Source organism: Uloborus diversus, chromosome 8 (assembly GCF_026930045.1).
Source record: "Uloborus diversus isolate 005 chromosome 8, Udiv.v.3.1, whole genome shotgun sequence".
NCBI classification, from domain to species: Eukaryota; Metazoa; Arthropoda; class Arachnida; order Araneae; family Uloboridae; genus Uloborus; species Uloborus diversus.
Window position 1 is genome coordinate 135,631,420 of NC_072738.1, and position 15,590 is coordinate 135,647,009.

Sequence of the window (15,590 nt, forward strand, 5' to 3'; positions counted from 1 at the left end):
TTAAAAAGAAAAAAAAAAAGCCATCCTCTAAAAGCAAACCTTACAGCTTATTAGAGCATGGGTTTCCAAACTTTTCTTCGGAAAAGTTTGGAGAGTTATAATTTTCTCTCCCCCCCTTGAAGAATTACAATTTTCTAATTTTCTCTCGGCACCCTCCTACATCTATTTTACATACAGTCAACTCTCGATAATTCGAAGTCTCAAAGAACCGACTAATCGGTAGTTGGAGTTTTTCCTTTCCCAGCCATTCCAATAATATTTTTTTTCTCTCCAGGAATAGTGCAAGACGATAACGCTTATTGTTTAGATATAATTAATTATTAGTACACAAAATTATATATCGTCAGAGGGAAGACATTTTATCGAGATACTTCCAAAAAAAGAAGTTATTTTTGACTGCTTACATTTTTTCTATCGCATCTTAAAACGTCCTCAAGTTTGTGAACGCATTTAAACTCATGCTCATGTTTAGAATTTTCCAGGTACTGTAGTAACGAATTTGAAAAATCTGATACTAGCGGATTAGTGGGAGGAGGTAAAAATTTCTCGAAGTGAGTAAAATTTCCCATAGTCTGCTCATGGAGAGTCGGCTCGTGCAGAAAAATCTGCACGAGCCGACTCTCCACTAGCAGCTAGCGCAATCGATCCGTAGAACGAAGATTCACACGTAGTTACATTTTCCTCAATATTCAGGAAATATTTCATTTCCAAACACTCCACATCAGCAAAGATAATACTCTCAAAGATCAGCTAGCAATGGAAATTTGCGTATCGTCAGCCATGGCATAAAGTAACCTTATAGGCTACTTTTCGCTCAACCTTGCAACACCGTGTGCATTAAGGAGCACTATTGTAAATAAATCCCCCCCCCTTATACAAACTGCTACATAAAGCAATGAGTTAAAGGAGGAAAAAACTTTTTTTCTTGCATTTTCGCGCATAAAATAAAAGTTAAACTTTCGGAAAAAATTCAACTTAAAAAGAGTACATTAGAGATATAGAGACAACTAAGCATTGAAAAAATTAAATTATTTTGGGCCTGAATGAAAATTTTGAGATAAAGGAATATTTGATACATAAGGTTTCGAGTTATCGAGAGTCAACTGTGGTATGAATATGTTAATACTATACTTCGTGGCACCCCTCGCTTCTCCCTGCGGCAACCAATTTTAGAGAATCTTTTACGGCAAAATTTAATATAAGACCGCTTCTTATTTTTGAGAAAATACGGTATAGATTTGGATTAAGTTTTAACATTGAAATAAATGAATAAATAAACAAAAATTATAATAATGATAGCAAAAAGTAAATAAATAAACAAATGAATGAAGAAATTTTTTTTCTGAATTAGCTCAAAATAAAATCAAATTATTTCTTCCTTTGTACCAATCAAATTATTTGCTAACAATTGAATGCACGATAAAGTTAAACATTTCTTTAAAAAAAATGCTTTGTTTAGATATGAAGCAGATCTCGTTCGTAACGAACGAGCCTGGGAGCTTTGTGGCGCTCAAAAGAAAGAACTATTTGAATCATCCGTTAAGAGTAAGTTTGAATTTCGTAAAAAAGTTTTTTAAATTATAGTTTGCGGATATAGTTTGACTCTAAAAGCCTGAATTCTAAAAAAAAAAAAAAAAAAAAAAAACACAAAGGCTTAAAAGATTCAATTTTTTAAAATTTGGGTAAGGAAAGTCGGTTTGCTTCACTCTCGAAAACGCATGCTAAAATCTCATGAAAGTTTAGTCGGGTTTGGCGAAATAGTTTCGTGAAAACTGCTGCAAGTAAACAAATATACATAGGCACGTAACGTCAGAAATGAGCAACCACTCTACCACTGAGAAGTTTACATTACGCTTAGAAATGCTCCTACTCCCACGAAAATATTCAGAAGTTAGGTTGTTTCCCATTTTTTCAAAAATATTTTTTTCTGAAAGAGCATGGTTAAAAACATTGGTTAAATTACTTTTCTTCTTAATTTTGACTTATTTTCTGTCTTAAAAAATAACCTTAAACGACATTCAGCCGTTGTTTTCATTTTTGTTGCTGACATCACAAGTGAGTAAATCGCTAGGGTTACCAGAACAAAGTTTGAGGACACTGCCAAGCTTCACTAAATGAATATTTCTTTTAACTAACAATTATCGTTAAGAAACATTTCGGTTTTAAAAACAGACATTAATTTTTCTTAAAAATTAAATGTTGGGAAAATGAAAGTATTTTCTTGGTCTATGTTATTCGTTTTGCTTATTCTACCGATTTCGCTGACTAAAAGTAATAATTTTGACTGAAGGAAACAAACCTATTATGAGAGAAAATGCTCAGAAATTAAGAGTAAAAAAGTATTGTAAACCGCACGGAGAATGAAATTAATGAACCTAAAAGAGCGAAAAGTTTGCTAGTTTCATAATATGTAACACTTGTTTCTATGTGCTATGGGGGTACCACTGTACACATGGTGGCCCCCGTGCCCACGCCTCTACAAATTGAAGAGAATTTCGAGATACGTCAGCTTGAGTTACTGAGTCAGCGAGAAAGGAATCGTCATAAATGTCGAAATTTTTCCTACAGTAGAAAAATCACTGAAGTGAACGATTTATTTCTGACAGAGTTCGCCAATACCGTACTTCGATCTTTATTGACCTTGAGGACTCTAAAAAATGAATCGCTCACTTTCGAGGATCTTTCAATCGTTAAACGAATTTCGTCATTTCCGACGATTCTTTCATCGCTGAGTCAGAAAAAAGCTCATGCTCGTATCTCATGAGATGTTCGTCAATTTGATGAAAAGTTTGATTGGCACATTTTTCATGGACACATGTCGTCAAATACGACGAAAATTTCTTGCGATTTTAAGATGCATTTATGAGAGACAATGGAACAATCAGGGGCGGACTGGCCCGAGCGCTCTCCCACCTATGCGCCTTCAGGCCTGAACACCTTTTTTTTTTTATAAAAAAAAAAGTTTTTTTGAGCAATCACGATTGCTTATTGTTCTCACTAGACCGTCCTTGGCGTTGTGGTTCCTTTTTCAGCTTGGACCAGGGGCCTGTGCAGCACCACCGCCCACCGGCCTCTGCAGGCGCGTCGGAATCCGCTTTTCCTGGTTGGAGGCGTCCGTGTACTGTACACACACATGCTCACACACATACACACTCACAAATACACACACGCCTACGTGCATACACACAGGTCTCCGCACACACACAAGCCTACACATGCATGCACGCGCGCCTATGCACACACACACAACTATACACACGTAACCGCCCTGGAGGAGGAGCAAGCTTGGGAGGACAGGAGCCGTTTCTGGAAACAATAACGCCAATGAGTAGGGCCCTGTCGCAACTCGTGATTGCGAAATACATAATTTAAATTCAAAATGTCAGAATTCAAATTAATTTTTTTTTAAACTATTTTCTTATTTAATATTTTAGTGCAATTTCCCTTTTTTTTTCGCTCACAAACCACTGCGATTCCCTTCGTTTTTTTTTCTCATTTTCTTTAAACTCGTAAACACCTTAACCATCGTTTTTTTTAATATATTTTTTTTTAAATTTATTATTTTCTTATTGCACCTTTTTTTTTTGCACTTTTCTTTGCGCTCTTTGTAGGCCAAGTGGACGGGACCCAGTCCGCCCCTGGGAACAATTCCCTTTTTACTTCCTAGAAAAAATAAACTTGAGAATAAACAAACTCTCTCTAGGTCATGCGTCTTGCCATCAGAGCCGTACTATACCGTTTCAAGCTTAGCTTGTATTTATTTGTCTTCCTTGTTTCCATAGGGTTGGTACACGACAGCTGATGAAGAGCCTTCTATAAAGCTCCTGGGTAGACTTGCGGATGTTGAGATTAAAGTCTCTGAACTCGGGTACAGAATAGGAGTGGTAAAGGATAAAGGTGTTCCTCTTCCACACTTAACTGGATCCGAATGGGTGATTTTGGAATATTTGAAATATGTATGTTGCTTATGTTGTTTGTTTTTATGAGATTTTTTTCCGTCGAAAAGGTGTTTTATTTCATGTTTTATAGACCTGACATCTGCAACAAAACGTTGCTTCGATTCCCCTTTTAATTGCAACATTGTTGTGTTTTTTAAATAGTGTTACGTAAGTAGAACGTTTCACTTCAACAAAAATGTTTCAGTGTTCTGTAAGAGCTCTGTCAGCTTGGTAAAACCTAAAGTTATATGGTGAAGTCAATTAATAGTTTTTTGACTATGCAGGAGAGCTCCGATTAACGGAACGTATAGTTAACCAGAGCATTCAAAAACCATGCGTTTTTACTCGCTTTCTCTCCCCCCACCTTTTTTTAACTATCCAATGTTCAATCTGTAATGTGTAATCTGTAATGTGTATTACACACAATTATTTCCGAGGAAAAAGAATAAATAAATAAAAAGGAAAACTTTCGTTGAAGTTAAAGAAAAAAAAAAGTTCTCAAACATGGCAATGCAGATTTGCCTTTTCTACTTTGACACGTATATATCACGAGTTCTTCCTTATTATACCATTTCTTTGCAATTGACGTCCTACTAAAGGCATATTCACTGCTGTTTTGACAGCAACGAAAAGTTCGTCTTAGACTCACGTCATTGGCTAATTTAATTAACCACTCATTAATATTTTTTATTACTTAAAAAAAAATCTTTGGCCCAGATTTTGGAATTATTCCCATCTTTTCTCAATAACTTTGTAACTATTCGTATTTCAAAGTTGTGGAAACTTATTTCACATAGCTTGAGATCTCTTACTTTAAATTTTGAATAGTGATCAGTTTTTACCCAAGTATTTTTACCCTTCATTGTTGCTTTTTATTTGAGCCAATGTTACCCTTGCGTTTGGGTTACTTTGGCCCAAAGTGGTTTTCCCTATTTAAAATCATTGTAGAACTAACTAGTGTCAACGAAAGACGTGTGTTCACATGAAAAACTATTTATTTGAAAGAAAAATACATTAAAAAAAAGAAGTTTGGGTCGCACATTTGTTTTGCAATAGAAAATTATTATTTTTTTAAAACAAATTTGTGCATATCTAGTTATTGTCTCGGATATTGTCGACAGAGAACGATCGTATTTTCATTAGTTTTAGTGTTTGAATAATTTTACGAACCGAATACCGTTCGTAAAACAATGGATCCTAAATTGTCGACCACTTTCAAAACTTTCTGATGCGTTCCGTACTTCAACGTTAGCTCCTTCTCCTCTCACATCAGCAGCTATCTCTGAAAATCTCAGCTCATTCATTCTACAACAACAAATTCTGTTAACTTTATAACAAATTTAACAAAATGGGTAAGAAGTAAATGCAATTTTGTCAACTTTTTCTAAACCTGCTACAACTTTCACAGTTCCTCTTCATTTTCTTTATCTTTACTAATAATAAAGCTGAAAGTCTCTCTGTCAGGAGAATGTCTGGATGTCTGGATCTCTGTGACGCGCATAGCGCCTTGACCGTTCGGCCGATTTTCATGAAATTTGGTACAAAGTTAGTTTGCAGCATGGGGGTGTGCACCTCGAAGCGATTTTTCGAAAATTCGATGTGGTTCTTTTTCTATTCCAATTTTAAGAGCAAAAGTATCATAAGATGGACGAGTAAATTACGAAATTATCATAACGTAAAACCGTAACATGGGCACAAGCCAATTGGCGAGATACGAAGTTATCATAACGTGGAACCGTAACATGGGTACAAGCCAACTGGCGAGAAAATTCACCACACATTATTTGTAAATATACAGGCGAACCAAAAGACCTTTAATTTTTCTATTACGGGCAAAGCCGTACGGGTAATACTAGTTCCTAATAAAAGCCATGTAACTGAACCCTGATAAATTGAGTCTGCAATATCTCTCTTTATCCGTTGCCAAGAATTCCAGGTTTTTTCTTGTGTTTTTCTTGTTTAGAGTCTTACTTTTAGCTGTTTTTTACATTTTCAAATCAATCTGACGTATTTTCAAGTTTTTATGCTGGGCAAATGTTGATCGTAGTTTTTAGGTTAAGAGATATGTTGTCATTGTCAACTAAAAACAAAAAAAACTTAAACAGAAATGAAAAGTACAACTATACTACTGCATGGAGTATTAAATTGATGCTTCAGTTGCCAAATCGATTAACTCCACTTTTTAAAAAAATCATCATTTCTGTTTTAATAGTGTTTAATCAATGCATAGCATGTGAATTTATATTAAAGTTTTGGTTCAGTATATTTCTGGCCATTTACTCCTATGTAAAATACAATCTTCTTCATAACTTTTCTCGACCTTTTCTTTTATGGAGTTAATCGATTTGGCAAATGAGGCATCCAAATAGTGCTCATAAATAAGTACTTAAAAAAATCTTAGCTGATGTAGGGGTTCTTAGCAGTTCTTATATGAATCGATACTAGGAACAACAGTCATGCTTAAAATGAAAGATTTGTATTTGGTTTTAACCTCCCGAACCCTCCTTGCTGCACCTCTGAAAAAGTCGTACAAAATTGTTGTCGCAACGATTGTGAATGCACTACAATCGTTAATCCTTTATTATAATACATCGATCAAAATATTAATGAAGACAAGCATAGGAGAAGAGGGTATTATGGAACAACATTTGAAAAGAAAAGAATCCCAAAATTACCTCGAAGTATTTATTTTAATAATCCTCAAATATTTTAAGACACTCTCTATAGTTTTGGATTTATGCAGTTATCTGCATTTTTTATAAGCGTATATTTCTTTTAAACCAAATTAAAATTATACGTATATGCATCAAGTTATGCGTTGAATAATAAAATTTGATATTCGGTTTTCAGCTTTAACTATGCCAATAACATAATACGACTTGCCGAACCATTTATAATATCTCTATGAGATTTATCACATTCCGATTACACAGCTTCAAAACTAATAACAGCTCTTATTTCACAGAATGCTTGATTTGTTATGACAATAACGGAGATGTCATTACTCTTCTGCTTACTATACGTTAGAACTTTTGTAGTGCAGCACAGTACTGAGTTCACAACTTACTATAAACTAAATTTCAACTTCATGTGATCCTTTGAGCTTGTGAACTGTGCTTGAGTATTCAAATATTTGCTAATAACCGTCATTAGCACCGTTCTATCTCCAGCTTTCGAATGCTGAATACTTAAACTGATAAATTTCAGATGGAATTAAACGTAATACCGCCATTAGTATTAACAAGGTCGCAGTTCTCCCGGTAAGGGGTAAATAGTGAATGACAGTGCTGAATTGCACATCAGTTCCCCCATGTTTCAGATTAGACATTCTCTTACATCGAGTCAGACATCATTTTCGTTCATAAGTTTAAAGATTTGATTGTATATCTAGCACTATAATTTTGTCTGTAGTATGTAAAAGAAATGATTCATCCAACATTGAGAGCAAAATTTCCTATGTTAACTCGTTTTAAAAGTTTTTAATATCATCTTCGCGATTTCAAGGACCTTGTGCATAGTACAGGGTGTTTCAAAAAGAATGACCCGATTTCAAAAATCATAACTATTTAGACTTTAATCCGTTTCACCGCATAAGGTATCGTTTGTGGGAAAAAATGGAATTCTTTTCAATCCGGTGGTTTAGTGATAGATTCAGATTATCATGACTCGAAGAAAACTTAACATCTTTATTGAAGACTATGTACATATTTACATAATGGTGCTAAAACCAAATCATTTATTCCAAACAGCGAATTACTCGCTTCCACGAAGCTTGCGCTCGTGTTTCGAATTCTATTCCATCTCTAAAACTCTCTCAGTGTTGCCACTATTTTTTTTTCATAATCTACTTACTTAATTCAATAAGCGCTTGCAGCGCTCTCTATAGGAATAATAGGCGGGAAGGAGAATAGAGCTTAGGTTTCTCTACATCGTTAGAAAGGGGGGGGGGGGGTCTCGAGTTTCACGGAGTTGCCGACAAGTAGCTCTGGCACGGTTGCTCGGGACCGGACGATTCAGTTACACATCAATGGCCTCCGAGATCACCGCACCTCACAGTGTGCGATTTCTTCTTGTGGGGGTTTGTTAAAGACCGCGTTTATGCGCCTCCCCTTCCAGATACATTAGCCGAACTGAAAACACGCATAACCAGCAGCAGTGGAAGCAGTCGATGTAGAGATGCTTGCAAAAGTTTGGGACAAATTCAACTACCGTGTAGACATATACCGTTCATCCAAAGGTGGACATATTTATCACCTTTAATTTGAATGTAATTTTTTTATTATTATCCATGCAATATAAAATTTATCTGAAATGTCTATTTGCAATAGTTTTCATAATATATAGGCATTTCAAATCAAGTCATTAATTTTTTAACATCCTGTATAGTTTCTCTTTAAACATTATAATTTTAGGTGTTAAATAATTTAATGTTTTTTTTTATTTTATTTTCACTATATGAATTGTTACGAACTGAAGTTTAGTTTTTACTGATTGTGCAAACTGAACTTTAGTTTGGATTGTACTTCAAGATGTGATGACACTAATTTTTTTAATAGTTAAGTATAATTGCAACAAAACTAATTTTTAAAAGAATTTTACGTAGATTTAGTTTTGATTGGAATGGTATGCAAAATGCTATTATTTATGCAAGATGTTTGACATCTTTTTCTATGCTCGAAACGTGCATTTGGGAGTCCAACTGCATGTACAATTGAACTCTGTTTTACGTTTAAGTATAATGGGCAGAGGTAAGAGAAATGCATGCATTGAGTACGACTGTTTAACATGTTATCCTAATACTTACTTTAACCTGATTTTGCCTGGTAAAGCCTAAAAGAAGAATTTTCGAAAAAGAAACTAAAATCCAATGTATGGGAAATCACAGGGATCATTTCTATACCTTGCGATCTTTTTGTCGCTGGTCACGCCTGAGGTCATTTCTTTGCATTTTTCAGATGAGTGTTGTACCTACAGCTTGGTTATAGCAAAAAAAAAGTAGTTTTATTTTTAAATTCAATTTATTGAAGTAGTTAATTGTTAGAAATAGCAGTAGTTTTACAGTACAGAAAGCAGGGGTTCCCACCCCCGAGAGGGATGGCACATCTCTTCCTCCTAAATGCTGCGGGATTTCTAAAATGCAACTCGCCCCAAAAAGCAGAAAAACTCTTAAAAATACCCCCCTGAAGTTTTAAATGGTGCAGACAGAGCTGTGACTTTTTCCTCCACGGGGTCACTCCCGCAAAAAGGGTTGAATCTATTATAAGTCCAAGCAAATATAATTTAATCTTAACTATGAGAAAGCTAACATGGCAGCATTGTGAAAGCTACGAAGAGCCATTACGTAAGCTGCTAATTTGTGCCTGCTGGTACTATAGTTGATCAAAAGAAACTTATTCCAACACTTGAAAATAGATCAAACAATAGCAAGGATTTTATTGTGAACTGAATTATAAAGGATTAATTATTATGAACTAAATTATTATTCTTTGGTTTAGCAAAAACATTTCAAAAATCTTATGCATCTTTAACCAAAAGAGGTAAAAGAATTTCATTTGCAGTTTATTCACCATTGACGAAACAATAGTTTTATCTATACTGAAATTTGCTAAATGCGTAATTAAACTGTTTCTTGAATTAATGTCCTCAAACAATATGAGGAGAAGGTGTTGCTGCGAACTAATGTTAATGGCTATCTGTGCGAGATTGAGAAATACGCTTTTGAAATCTTAAAACTTTAATTATTTTAATAGTTGCTTAGGCAGCTTGAAACCACAATTCATTTAACTTCTATTTTTTACAGAGATTGAACTGTATTGGTGTCAACATTGAAGTAGGAGATGACATTTTTCAAGAACTGAAAGCCAAGGGATTGACGATGAAACAATTTAAAGTAATTAATTAAACAAGCTTTACGTAATTCTGGGACAGGTTAACTTTAACATAACAGTCAAAAGAAGAATCTTATTTCTGTACAAAATTTATCTGTGCAAAGTGTCTCAATTTTTGTATTTTTTTAAAATTTAGGATGAGAAAATAGAGAACCACGCCTACAGTGTCGTAGGCATGTTTAGTACAGTGTGCGAGTTTAGATCAAGTCATTGGAATAACCAACTCTATCCCGATCGAGTGATGTTTCGCTATCGTTTACTCTCTGAGTTTAGAAAGGTATTTAAAACATACAGTATACATTTATAAAGCTATTAATAACATCTTTAGTTAATGCTAACAAACAAGTGTTTCATTATTTTCCTGACTTAAGTGGATGGTCAGTGGTTTTATAGACAGTTTCTTGTTCTATTTTATGTGAAAGTGCAATTTGAATCAATATAATTATTTAAAGGAACAATAGTAACTGCTAACAAAGCTGCACGCACTAAAATTAATAATTAAATGAAAAATAGCTTTAAAAAATTACAGATTTAATGAAATGGCATTTGCTTTACAGAAAGTTTGAGACTTGCGTTTTGTATATTACCCATAAGTAAATCCTGTACGTATAATATTAATAAATTAATAAATTACCTATGCTATGAAAATTAGACCGTGTCTACGTGCGTACGTATGTAGTAGAATAGTGGTTTCCGATTGGCCGTTCGAATTATGACATCCTCACTACCATATGATAGCTGTGACGTCATTAATATATAAGACGTCATTGCTCCTTCCTCAAACCATCTCCACATACAAATTCCGCAAAAAGAGGAGCTATGACGTCATTTTAAAACGAAATACTACCGATTTGTTTTTGGAACAGAACTCTTTGACTCAACTACAATTTTTTGAGAATATTTTTAGAAATAACTAAAACAATCCTCGTTTCCATCATTTCGTGCTAAAAATTAGACAAATGCTTTTAATGCATTTTATGCCAGAAATTTGCATCCATAATGCATTTTTCACCGAATATCTGAGGCAAAATTTTTTTCATTTATTCTTTTTCATTTAAAAATATGTAATGACCATGTTGATTTTTCTGAAAAATAGCAACCTTAAGAATGCTTAAATGTACGAGAGTTTAAAGAGAGTAATACACTTTCAGGTAGACGCTAGTGAGGATTACAAAATGATCTATTTCACCCCAGATGGCGTCTTCAGATTTTCGAATGAAAACGAGGTGGAAGAGTTCCTGCAACAAGATCAAGAGAAGCAAAATAAATTGGTTTGTATGACGAATATAATTGTTTTTTTTTTTAGAAATTATTTCGTCTGAAATACACAAAGGCTTAGAGAATTAATTAAGTTCAATGTGGCAGAAAATTAGTGCTGCTGAATCTTACTCCAATTAAAAAGCACTCGAAGATAGCCATACGTTGCGAAAGAACCCATTATGTATCCGGGTGAGTGGCAACAGATTAATGAAAATACGTAAAACAACGTCAGGGGACCCCCGTTTTACTTTTTATTCCACGTAACACATAACAGATAGTACAGGAAATAACTTACAGCACAATGAAGGAAATTGTATCCGGAGCAATGGCAAAAAGTTGAACTAATCACCTCAAATGTACCTAGCGAATCCCTCGCCAACTCCCTGACGCAAGCTAATAAAAATAATTTAGAAACTTATTTAACTCTCAGATGAAATGCTGGAATTAAGTGTACAATCTTAAGCTTTATCTTTACTAATAATGAAGCTGAAAGTCTGTGTCTCTGGATCTCTGTCTGTTACGCGCCTATACCGTTTTGCCGATTTTCATGAAATTTGGCACAAAATTAATTCTTAGCATAGGAGTGAGCATCTCGAAACGATTTTTCGAAAATTCGGTTTTGTTCTTTTTCTATTCAAATTTTAAGAACATTTTATTGAGCAAATTATCATACCATAGACGAGTAAATTATCATAAGATGAACGAGCAAATTACCATAACGTGGACGAGCAAACTACCATAACATGGATGAGCAAATTAACATAGCAAATTGACGAGAAATTCATCATCCATTATTTGTAAATATACAGGCGAACTAAATTACCTTTTAATTTTCTACTACGGGCAAAACCGTGCGGGTACCACTAGTATATGATAAAGCCTTATACTGACACCTCACCGTTCGCAACTTAGGTGTTCTCTGGGATAGTACCTAAGTGTTACTTTTAAGGATGAACGAAGTAGCAACCTATCAAGAAGCGCGGGCGATCGAAAACTCGGGGCGTGTTTATTAAATTAAGTCGAATCGATCATCGAAGTAAAAGCTTCAAAAACCACCCATGATTTTATCGATGATGGCATTTGAAGCTTTTTTATTGACTGTTATGTTCGGTAACACAGGCTTTCTGTTGAAAATCTCAAAATCTAATAAACAACGAAGACAGAAGTGTAGAGCGCTCTTGATTGAAAGGGTTGTGATAGAGATTTTGTTGCCCTTGAAACCGACATGGAACTAACTAATGATTTCTGTTGATTCATTTAGTTTAAATGAAAATAGTTTATTTAATGAAATAGGAAATAACAACGTCAAATAGCGCAAATTGCAGATTACTACAGACACATGTTTCGGCGTTACAAGGAACTCTTTTTTCAATGCAAAAGAAATTAGCTTTTGTCGGATGTCTTTTCACCCACAAGCGGATTGCAAAAGGCTTTCCTTGTAACGAAAAACACGTGTCTGCAGTAATCTGCAATTTGTGCTTTTTGAAGTTGTGATTTCTTATTTTATTTTTTTATGCAAAAAGGTTTTTTTTTTTTTTCATTTTATTTGAACGAAAAGCTATTTCCTTTTTTGAATTGTATTGGAAAGAACAAAATTTCTCTAACTTGAAGACAAAAGCGCCTTAAAAATAATTTTAAATGATAGCTCGTATTACTACATAAAATCCAGTAACATTATTAAATTACTTTGAACGAAAAAAATCCGTCAGAATCAAAATTGAAATCGTTTGCGCATGCGCGATGGTTAAATAAAACCGAGATTAGCGTCAAAAAAATAAATGCTCAATTAAGAAATCGATTACAATTATATAATACCTAAGATACTTGTCCATTATTTTATTTGCATTTAGAACTACACAAGTGCTGTTGATGTGTTAACTGAAGATGGCAATACCAACCTGTTCAAGAATGTACAAGACAGTACTACTTTCGTAAATAACTGGATTTTTCTCTTAAGATGTTGCAGACCATTGAGCATTTGATAAAATTCGTCGTTGGAGTTTTGACATTTATTAATAACGCATGCCGTGTCTTCAAACCTTCCTTTAATAAAGAAAAAAAAAAATTTTTTTTTTTTTTGCTCATAGAATGAGCACTTATTTTTTTCAGTTTTGTCTCTTTCTAACACACAACATGTGAATATATAAATAGATCGTTTTTATTTTTTACAATGGTTGTGCTAAAAACGTGTCATGGCTTCTTTGGCCTGCCTCCGTTTCTGAGTTGTAATTTCTGTATTTAAAGGTTTCGGTTGCTCTTTGGGGGGCAAACCTACCTTCGCAGCGTCGTAATGTTGCCATTACGATTTGCAAAACCTTCACAGTGCTGCCATTTTAGGTTTGCCCCAACTACAAATAGTGTCCCTCCTGTCATATGAAGAATAAGGTTTTTTCAATGAATGCTATAGTTGTTTTTTTTTTCACAGAAGGTACCTTTTTGTCTTTTTGTATCTTCATTTCATAATTTGTCCAGCTGCTTTTTAAAGATCGCGTTCACCGCATCTCTGCTGAATGGATACTGCACTGTAAAAAAAAAACCCCCCGTAAAATTTACGGTTTTTTACCGGCAGCTGGGTTGGTTGTGCAAAACCGTAAAAGTTGCGGAGAAAACCCGTCAACATAACGGTCTTTTACCATACAAGGACAAATTTACGGTTTTAAACCGTTCATAGCTGAAGCGTAGAGCGGGAAAAAACCGTTTTTCAACGAAACGGGTTTAAACCGTCAAATCTACGGGAAAAACAAGTTGAAATTACGAGTATTTTTTAGTGTGCTTCTATCTCGAGCACTCAGAGTCCGTGTCTCTGAACCATTCAGCAAAGTGGACTCTACCATGACCTCATCGAACTTTGGTTGTGTTTTTTTCTATTGTTTTGAATTGATAAATAACTAAAAACTAATCAACCGAGAGAGTAAGGTGCTATCTGACAACCGATGCGATGGAAAGGTAAACATCCGGTTTACCGGCGGAAATGGACGCAGCTATTAGTTTTCAGGGATGTCAGCTTTTGGAGATGTATGTTAGCCTATAAATTGAGCACAATCACATTGAGAAATTATCAGTACCTTTTTGCCGAGACATAATAGGAAATATCCAACGTTTTGCAGCACAAATACTGTCTGACTATCGATTACATGCAAAGGCTAATATTCGGTTTATAGACAGAAATAGACGTATCTATTAGTTTATAGGGATGTTGGTTTGTTTCAGATGTGTACTTTTGCCTCTCTATTATTTAGCCTTAGTTTTGTAAAAATGAAAATTTGCAGCATTTTTCAAATCTAAAGTATATTCGATCTATATTCTCATGCCAAAGATTAATTAATTTATTTATTCACATCAAAGTTTTGAGGTTGCCATTTTGCTTTTACATTCCTGAACGAAATAAAAATATTTTATTTTCTTTTTGTTGTTTCCATGGTAACTATTCTTGTTTCCCCTTACTTTTTTTTGAGAATGCAATAAATGAATAAGGCGCTAATGATATTATGAAACGCGTGTATCAAAACCTCGTCATTATTTTCCATTCTCCTCTGCTAGTTTCATTCAGATGGAATCGTCTTTACTTGGCAGATTGCCAAATTACATACAATCCGTGGTCAAAGAGTATACAGATTACTGAATGCACGTTTTTTGAAGTTTCCAGAAACCCATCTTTCTATTCATTGTTGTGAGCTTTTGGATGTAAAGACATCCGGTAAAAGATAATAGTGTGTTTGTTAGATTATTTATTGTACAATCTATGTAGAAGTTGTAGGGGAGAGTGATGTACCTTGGGACACTGCTACTTTTTAGGAATCTATTTTAAGCAGTCATGTTTTTGTAATCTCTAACAGTAACTTTCAGTACTAACTAGTGGCAGTAGTAAACATCAGCATCAAATTGACGATTTTGTGAGAGAATGAAAATTTTATGACTCCAAAGTAAATATTTTCTTCATTTTTATTTCATTTTCTGTCTTTGTATTTCTAAATTTAATCAACTGAATTTTATTTATTCTTTTTTTGAAAAGAGAAGTATTTTAAATATATTGCTTAACAGAAAATAAAGAGCGTGCATCTAGATTGACCATCATTTTGGTTTTTCTTAAACCACGAAGTGATTATACCTTGAGACAGCCAAACATTTTGTATTTTAGGACACGATCCAAGGTACAACATATGCATGGTTCTTAATAATTAATACATGTTTAGGAACATGGAACAATGTTCTAATCTTATGTAGTCTTTTAAACACATTTAATGTTAGATAATAATTCATAATTCATTATTCATAATTAATTATTCCTGACTTAATTCACTACCATGGAAAAAATAATTTTCTTGTCTTCTGGCGCAAAATTGGTTCAAGTATATGGCTGTTTCCTGAATCATGAAGACTCTCCCATAGTACAACAGGATGTGTCCCAAGGTACAATAGGATTTTGTACCTTGGAACAGCTTGGAACTTTTACTTTAAATGTCATCCAGCAATATTTTTTTTTCAAACTGTCTTGATTTTAGAA

The 15,590-nt window shown here is 34.2% G+C and overlaps 1 protein-coding gene across 1 annotated transcript in view; it reads left to right on the forward strand.

The window, feature by feature from the left end:
- Nucleotides 1–1,463: 1,463 nt before the first annotated feature.
- The window catches only part of LOC129228617 (uncharacterized), a 62,198-nt gene continuing 48,071 nt past the window's right edge, over nt 1,464–15,590 (forward strand). Inside the window, exons 1-2 of the mRNA XM_054863299.1 lie at nt 1,464–1,545; nt 3,783–3,956. The gene's annotated coding sequence lies outside the window, so the exon portion shown is untranslated. The remainder of the gene's footprint in view (nt 1,546–3,782; nt 3,957–15,590) is intronic.